Raw genomic sequence first — 9,973 nt, 5'->3', positions numbered from 1 at the left:
CGATTCTTAGTGAATTTGCCCCTATGCGTCATACTAAAAGTTAAGATGAACAACCCCTTAAAGATTTGGAAAGCCACATTTCATGGATTATTGGATTAGTTGGGGAGAAGAAAGATGTGAATCCGGGGGGGTTCTAGAGTGAAGGCAGAAAGTGACGGTGACATTATAGACATGGGAGTAGAGTCTGTATGTGGGGGAGAGTCAGAGAGGGGCTGAATGTGCAGAGTGAAGGGAAGAACATGATCAAAGGCAAAAGAAAAATTAATGGGGGAGTCTGGGCCGCACCATTGACTTTATTTGGAAAGAGTTCACAAATCTGCTGAAAGAGGTAGAACATATGGACACAGAGAGGACAAGCGGGGAGAATTGTGGTCGGATTAAACCACTCCATCTCCCTGTTCTTCTAGTTTAGTGGGATTATTTCCAACCTCCATACGAGGGGGCCAAGATACATGAGAAGAGAAACGGAGAGGGATCAGTGACAGAGATGAGCTTGTTGCCTGGAGAGGAGGAATATTCCATCGTGATATAACAGGAGTACGAGGGCTTTGTCTGTGTGGCTATGGCTGCCATGGGATAGTCTGAATAATGAGGGGCAAATAAATCTTTTGGATTTAAGGGCACCGTGGTTGCTTGGATGAGATGAGAGAACCAAAGGGATTGTGGCTCATTTTAACAAGATATTGAAAATACAGAAGCTTTCTAACCTCATGTTCCACTTTCCCTTCTTCAGTACAAGCTCCAAATCTACACTGCATAACTAGATATTATTGGGCCCCGCAGCAAATTATTTTTTTGGTCCTCAAAATGTCTAGAGGTTGACCCGTTTTACCAATATTTATTGATATGGTATATGAATTAGGGCATCATGGGGCCCCTATACCTCCTGGGCCCCCCTGCAGCCACAGGGTCTGTTTCCTCTGTAGTTACGCCCCTGGCTGACAGTTACCAAGGGTATTATTGTCAGTTTTGTCCTCCCTTTGCTGCAGTATGAGCCTTTACTCTTCCGGGAAGTTCTACTACATGTAGGAAGATTGTTGGTGGGACTTGCTCCCATTCAGCCCCAAGAATCCGGCTGTGAGTGCATTCCTAGTTCCAGGTTAACCCACACTTGGGTGTTGGGTGTCCCCTCTCAGACAAGCACCTTGGGGACATTATTGTGTTGAAACAGGAAAAGTCCTTCCCCAAACTGCTGCAACAATGTAGGGAGCCCAGAATTGTCAGGAATCTCATTGTGCCATTGTAAGGTTTGCTTTTGTTGGATTCAGGGGAACTAGTCAAAACCATGGAAAGAGCCCACAGCCCTTATTTCCCCTCCACCAAACTTAAATAGCAATCTCCACCAAACCCAGGCTCATCTGTCTTGCAATCTATAACTCCAGATTGGTGTGTTCATTGCTCCATAGTAAGACAATGATATTTACGCCATTCCACTGACAGTGACTTGCCATTGTACATGATGTTGTTAGGCTGTCAGAGTCTCTTAGAATTACTAACGGTGGGTTTTTTTGAGTAGTTTCTACAGGTCCAGTACTTGTAGTTGGGTCTGGTCTATAGGAGCCCTGCAGCAGGTTGGTTACTGGCAGTTTAACCACAGAAATGCTGGTACAAGTATGAGACCTGTTATTCAGAATGCTCGGTATCTTAGGCTTTCCAGATAATGAATCTTTCCATAATTTGGATCCTCATTCCTTAAGGGCTCTTACACACGGGCAGTTTTGCCTGCGTTTCCCTGCGTTATGCTTTCTTCTGTTCAGCCGCAGGGGAGCGTAGGAGTAGACGCACTCAATTATAACAGCATGTTGCATTTCACCTGCATTTGGCGCATACGTGCGTCTGTTTGAGTAAAGCCCCCTTCCCAATAATTGAGTGCGTCTACTCCTGCGCTCCCCTGCGGCTGAACAGAAGAAAGTGCAACATAGGGGAGTGCAGTCAAAACTGTGTAAGAGCCCGTAGTCTACTAGTAAATCATGTAAACATTAAATAAACCCAATAGGCTGGTTTTGCTTCCAAAAATGATTAATTATATCTTAGTTGGGATCAAGTACAAGCTACTGTTTTATTATTACTGAGAAAAAGGAAATTTTAATTACAGGTATGGGATCCGTTATCCGGAAACCTTTTATCCAACTACATTGATCTGACTGTCGGATGAAATCGCATTTCATCCGACAGTCGGATCAATGTAGTTGTAACATGCGATTTCTCCTTCACTTCTGGTTTCAGAAAAACCATCCGACACGTCGCATGCGTTTAGTCGAATTGCGACGTGTCGGGTGAAAACGCATCATCGAGTCCTGCCCTAAAGGTGAACCACCACAAGTATGGTGATCAAAATTTACAGAGAAACCCCCAGGTCCCAAGTATTCTGGATAACAGGCCCCATACCTGTATCTCTATCAAGGTAGGTTTAAAGACCTGAAAATGGGTTGGGCTTATCCAACATGGGCAGGGTTTGAAATTGATCAGGGGCATTAATGGAGGGCATCAGAGGCAAGGGTTCTCTTATTGGCAGTATGAACTGTAAATAGCTCATAGTACATACAGGTATAGGATCCATTATCCAGAAACACGTTATCCAGAAAGCTCTGAATTACAGAAAGGCCATCTCCCATAGACTCCATTCTATCCAAATAATCCAAATGTTTAAAAATGATTTCCATTTTCTCTGTAATAATAAAACAGTAGCTTGTACTTGATCCCAACTAAAATACAATTAATCCTTATTGGGTTTATTTAATGTTTACATGATTTTATAGTAGACTTAAAGTATGAAGATCCAAATTACAGAAATATCATTTATTCAGAGAGTCTCAGGTATTGAGCATTCTGGATAACAGGTCCCATACCTGTATATGGATACAATGGAGTTTATGGGAGCCTAATCAAATAAATGATTTATGCTTTCAAAGTTGGCCACAGGGGGTCACCATCTTGTAACTTTGTTATACATCTTTGCAAGACCAAGACTGTGCACATGCTCAGTGGGCTGCGTAGGGATCATCATAAATGATCAAAACATCACAAGTCAAATAATATCTGCCAGAAGCCGATACAACAAGACTGATTAATAGTTGGAATATGCAGACTGCACTGGCTCCTGTGTTGTCATGTAATCTAATGTGGATTTTATAGTTTTTGTATTGTTTAATACAAACTTTCTCCAACTCTGCAGAACCAGTGGCTGCAGCAAAACAATCCTCCAAATAATTCGGAGTTGGATAAGGGGTTTCCGGATAACGGATCCCATACCTGTATATTGTGGCTTGCAGGTATGATTAGTGAATGTGGGTATGATGTAATTTCCAGTGTTGTACAACATGGATCAACAACAACGACATCACTTCTGCTCTATGATGACGTCACTTCTGGTTTTATGGTGGCCAGATGCAGATCTACTGCTGCGGGTCTGATTGGATATGGGGCTGACAGGGTTAAAATGCAGGTCTGTGGGTCAGGTGTAGGTTTACCTAATTCAGGTATGTAGCACAAGGGGGATTAAATATCTGAATGTTTTAAGCCACGCCCCAGTCTGTCGTGACCTGCCCATTTGTGGCCAGACACACCCCTCATGCACCACACTCCCCACCCACTTTCTACTATGTCCCCTCCCCTTTTTGTTATCTGCCTGTTCATTTGGGACAGTTGGGGGGGTGTAATTAAAATAATCATTTAATACTGTAATTTCCATGATCTGTCCAATGAGGATTTTAGATTGTAAGCTCTATTGAGCAAGGCGCAATGACTAGTAATTAGGGAATGACTGGGCTTGTCACACACAGGGAGGAGGGATTTGTAAATGAATCGCCCCAAATAGAGTCTGAAGTCATAACTCCAGGACGTGTCTGGCTGTGAGTAGGTGACAGCAATGCGCTCATACCCAGGCTTGGCACTTTCCTCTTACTAATTCCAGATAATGATATTTATACAATGAATAACCACATCATACAGGGACTTCCTGGCACAAAGAAGGTGATGGGCACTACCCCCCCAGCCTAAAAATACTCACTATGTGCAAAGCAGTCTGGGAAGGTTTTACACAGAACAGGCAGTTCTATAATATATTCAGTGATCCTCATCGCTTCCATTCAGAGGAAGATTATTTTTGTTATCCCTTATTTATATAGGGCCGACACATTTACCCAGTGGAGCTTACACTCACACTTACACAGTCAGATAGGGGGGCCCGAGGCCCACCGGGGCTTCAGTCTCAGGGCCCCCGAGGAAAACACGAGTGATGACTCCATAAAATCATTTGAAAAATAGTTGGAGTGCTGGTCCAATTTGAACTTTGTATACTATACTTTGACCAAGCACCCACAACTGGACAGCATACGAGTGCAGGTAAATATATATATATATTTTTTTAGAGAAAAGAAAAGTAAAACCCCGTATGTCTTTGTATTCTAGAATCACTTAAAAGAGTTTACACTGCTGCCAATAATTTATTAAAAACCTCTAAAGTGCCTGTGCTTATCTATATGAAGATCACCAAAGTGCTATGTGCTAAATTATATTATACGGTCAAATTAATTAGACTGCAATTCATTAAACATTCTAATACATCAATTTTAATTAAAATTGATGTAGTAGAGGTTTTTAATTAATTATTGGCAGCAGTGTAAACTATTTTAAGTGATTCTAGAATACAAAGACATACGGGGTTTTACTTTTCTCTTTTTAAATGAATAATATATATATATATATAAATATATATATATGCACTGTATATAATCCTGTATATAGTTCTCAAGAGTCATGAATATCCTGTAAATTATATCCTTCTAAACGGTGCTTAGTGATGTCATTGGTTAGAATCAGTCATGGAACTCCTCTGTAGTTATAATATCCTTATGATTTACAAGAGGGGGTACTTTATTCACTATAAAATCACCCGTTAGAAAAATAGGGACCTCCATAACCTGTTACACTTAAAGGGGTGGTTCACCTTTAAGTTAACTTTTAGTATATTATAGAATAGCCAACTTTTTGTTTGGTGTCCATTTTTTTCTTTTTTATATAGTTTTTGAATTATTTGCCCTCATCTTCTGACTCTTTCCAGCTTTCAAATTTGGGTCACTGACCCCATCTAAAAAACAAATGCTCTGTAAGGCTACAAAAGTATTGTTATTGCTACTTTCTATTACTCCTCTCCTATTCATATCCCAGGCCGGATTTACATAGTAGGCCCACTGCCATTCATCGCCCCTGTCCCCTCTCCTTTATTCATGCAAATTTTCATCATCAATGAGGATTGGTGCATAGGAACTTTAGAAAATGATCTCCAGCGCATTCCCAGTGTTTTTGAACCAATGTGGGTGTGGTTGGGCAGCGTGCCGCCCCCCTAAATTCCTGCCGCCTTAGTCCCGGAGCTAGGTGACCTTTCCACAAATTCGAGCCTAGCAACCAAACGGCTGAAAATGCAAACTGGAGAGCTGCTGAATAAAAAGCTAAATAGCTCAAAACCCACAAATAATAATGAAAAATGAAACCCAATTGCAAATGATCACAGTCTACGTCATACTAAAAATTAATTTAAAGGTCAACGATCCCTTTAAAAACCCTTCCTATGTTGGTGGGACCTTCTGCTCAAACACAGTGTAGCAGAGGTAGGATATAAAGTTCTCCATACAGTATAATGGTTTGAATGCTTTGATAAACGTGTAGTGATGGGCGAATTTGCGGCGTTTCGCCGAAAAATTAGCGAATTTCGCAAAACGGCAAAAAATTCGCGAAACGGCGCTGGCGTCTCGTTTTTGACGCCGGCGCCCGTTTTTCGGAAAAATTTTTTTTGACGCCCGCGAATTTTTGCCGCAAATTTTCGCGGGCGTTTCGCGAATTTATTCGCTGGCGGCGAAACGCGCAAATTCGCCGCGAATTCGCGCCTGGCGAATAAATTCGCCCATCACTATAAACGTGGATTCATTGCCATTAATGAGTCTCTGTATAATTGTGCCTATGTTAGATGTACATGTTACTGCCTGCTCTCTCCCTTATTACACTGCCTGAGTCTCAGGGATCCAGGGTAGCCACATGCTTTGCCTGGAGGGGGGTTAATATGGGCTAAATAAGGAACATACTTCAGTGCTTTATAAAGAAACTACTAACCCAAATGATTCATCAGAAAGTACATTTTTAGGGATTCTTGGTATAAACATTGCAACTGTCAGGCAAGTGTCAGTTCTATGTTCTTGTAGGGTCACATGCCAATAACATTTCTTTGAGCTCAGGGCGATGATGTCATTGGGTCTCCCTGCGACACGTTCCCCTTTTGTCAGAAATTCCCCCATCAACAAGGACAGAGTTAATGTGCTGAGGGGTATGGGGGGGGGGTCTGCCTTACGTAAGAGTGGCAGCTTTTCCTAAAATAGTCAAACTAGAGGCCAGCATAGCAGAGAGTATACAGAGGAGCTCAGAGGTCTCTGCACATCATCAATGTGCAATTTAAACACTGGAACAGGCGCTTGTATAAAGAATGGGGGGGGGAGGTGAGGGAAGAGGAATTGGACCTGGGACAGAGACAAGGAGAAGAGGGAGTGGAAAGGGTTAAAGTGGAAAATGGAGAAGGAATTAAAGATGGGCGAGAATGGCACCCGCTACCGGGCAGTAATACATCTGATTAATTTGGCTGTAATATATATGAGCGTCACCCTGGCAAGGGCACCACAAAGGGAAAGACTTAGGGCAGAGATGGCATTTCAGCTGCAGAACGTCTAGAATTATATCTTATTACTGATACAGGTATGGGAAGTGTTATCCAGAATGCTTGGGACCTGAGGCCTTCTGGATAATGGATCTTTACGTAATTTGGATCTTCATACCTTAAAGGGGTTGTTCAGTGTAGAGAGGGATATTCTGAGACAATTTGCAATTGGTTTTCATTTTTTATTATATGTGGTTTTTGAGTTATTTAGCTTTTTTGTTATTTTATTTTAGCTCTCCAGGTTGCAATTTCAGCAGTGTTGTTGCTAGGATCCAAATGACCCTAGCAACCATGCATTTATTTGAATAAGAGACTGGAATATGAATAGGAGAGGCCTGAATAGAAAGAGTGACCCCCATTTGAAAGCTGGAAAGAGTCAGAAGAAGGCAAATAATTCAAAACCAGCCTTATATTATAGACTTGCGCAACCTTCTGATCCTTGGGGAGCACTAAAATGAAATTGCTATAAATTCCAGGAATGACTAGTTATGTTGCACATGTGACTTGTGTGATGTCCTACAGCACAGTAGAGAAAAGGTGGGTTTTGGGGAGATATTTCCATACTGGATAACAGTTATTGAGCTGAAGACATGGGATGACTCTGCTACCACATTCTAAATTGTAGTCCAAGGCTTAAAGGAGAACTAAATCCTAACTGAAGAAGTAGCTAGAAATGTTATACATTAAGTGTTGTGTTTCTGTACCAGCCCAAGGCAACCCCAGCCCTTTAGCAGTAAAGATCTGTGTCTCCAAAGATGCCCCAGTAGCTCCCCATCTTCTTTTCTGCTGATTCACTGCACATGCTCTGTGCTGCTGTCACTTACTGAGCTTAGGGACCCACTCACAATATACAGTACACATAGAATAGAAATGTCACAATATAAGGCTGATTAGTAATTAATACAGATAATTACTACATGGCAGCACAGAAACCAGTGCAATTAGCATCAGAATTTAATAATCAGCAAACCTGTAGCATCAGCTTATATTACAGACCAACCTCATGGACCCCCTGCAGCCTGCACAGACATTGCTTCTACAATGTTCCTTAGTCAGTGCTGAATTATAAAACCAGGGGCCTCCTCGACCATTCACCCATTCACATTTCTAGCTACTTCTTTAGTTAAGCTTTAGTTCTCCTTTATGGTACTCCTTGAGTGACGTCAGTGCTCCAGTAATACTCACCATCCTAAGGAATCCAAGGGTTTAGACTGAGGATAGCATTGGTTTCTGGTAGACTCCTCGATGGTCTATGATTATGTCCCACAACTGCTGAAGATGACCCCGAGGGCCCTAGTTATAGAGCCACACTTGGTTTTGGACTTACTACTTACTCAGCTGCCAATATAAGCAGGGTCCATTGTGTTGGTCTGAAGCCCATCTCATATTAGAGAATAAGCCAAAATAGGGGCAAAATAGCATTGCAAATGGCTGAGGATGGTCAGGCAGTAAACAGCGGAGAGATATTTAAGCTGAAACTGCCAGTCAGTAACTTCTTAATTACAACTTAAAGGGATACTGTCATGGGAAAAAAAAAGATTTCCAAAATGAATCAGTTAATAGTGCTGCTCCAGCAGAATTCTGCACTGAAATCCATTTCTCAAAAGAGCAAACAGATTTTTTATATTCAATTTTGAAATCTGACATGGGGCTAGACATATTGTCAATTTCCCAGCTGCCCCAAGTCATGTGACTTGTGCTCTGATAAACTTCAATCACTCTTTACTGCTGTAGTGCAAGTTTTAGTGATATCACCCCCTCCCTTACCCCACCGGCAGCCAAACAAAAGAACAATGGGAAGGTAACCAGATAACAGCTCCCTAACACAAGATAACAGCTGCCTGGTAGATCTAAGAACAACACTCAATAGTAAAAACCCATGTCCCACTAAGACACATTCAGTTACATTGAGAAGGAAAAACAGCAGCCTGCCAGAAAGCATTTCTCTCCTAAAGTGCAGGCACAAGTCACATGACCAGGGGCAGCTGGGAAATTGACAAAATGTCTAGCCCCATGTCAGATTTTAAAATTGAATATAAAAAAAATCTGTTTGTTCTTTTGAGAAATGGATTTCAGTGCAGAATTCTGCTGGAGCAGCACTATTAACTGATTCATTTTGAAAAAAACATGTTTTCCGATGATACGATCCCTTTCAGTAACAGAAGAGGAAAAGGATAATTCTACGCCCCCCCCCCCTAATTAGGAAAATACAAAGGGAAAAACAGAGAAGTTTCCAGTATGGCATCTTACACCGAGGCAAAACAACACCAAGGAACAGAACACTTTGTACAAATATTTATAGGCCTTTCCCTTGATGTGTTCCCCCCCAAAAGAGGTACAAGAATAGACTGACTATAGATATGACTGGAATTAGGGGGATTATTCCCTGCATTGTTGTACTGGTGGGATCAGGGAGATGGAAATGGCACATGATACAAGCGGACAGGTCATCAGGATCAGGCACTCGCTATGTGACACACACAAACCGCAATATTCTCGCTTTCTTAATAATTAATATGTTTTACTCTTGATTAAGCAAGCCTTCCTCTGGATCAGGAGAGGTTAGGTTGAACTTGATGGACGTTTCTTTTTTTTTCAACATCATGTAACCACAAATAATAAAAAATGAAAACCAATTGCAAATTGTCTCAGAATATCCCTCTCTACATCACACTAAACGTTAACTCAAAGGTGAGCCTCCAGCGTAAGCCTCCAGCATCCTTATTGCCTCCTATAACTACCCTATTGTGTTATCTTCCCTTGTGTTACAAAGGGACACTGGGATTTGAAGATACACATAGCTGGCTAGAAATATGTTTTAATTACTTATAATTCCCCTTTTTCTTCTTTAAGAGAAGCCATTTACCCCACCAGTAGGATTTTGGACTGTGGGAGAAAGGTAGTTTGAAAGGCTGTTATTGCCATGGAAGGAACTGAACCCAAGACTCCAAGAGGGGTCATTTAGCCTGGCCTTACCACCTACCACTTAATAGAGTTATTGCTATGATGCCTGTAAAACCCAACCAGCCTATGGGGCATATTCACACGCTGTCCATTCTTTATAATCAGGGGCCAATCACACTGTTCGTACCAGTAGCAACCTTCTATGAACAGGGCGGCCAGTCCTTTGTTCCCATTTCATTAGCTGTGCCTCCCAATCTGTCCCTTAACACAGCAACTTGTTAAGATGGCCGTCCCATTTAGTATCCAACACTCTTGCCGAACAGGCATATACCATTCAGGGTATAGACCACCATTCTGTTGAATTGT

Source organism: Xenopus laevis, chromosome 3L (genome assembly GCF_017654675.1).
Source record: "Xenopus laevis strain J_2021 chromosome 3L, Xenopus_laevis_v10.1, whole genome shotgun sequence".
Lineage (NCBI taxonomy): Eukaryota > Metazoa > Chordata > Amphibia > Anura > Pipidae > Xenopus > Xenopus laevis.
The sequence above is the reverse complement of the archived record's forward strand: the minus strand, read 5'-3'. Positions refer to the sequence as shown.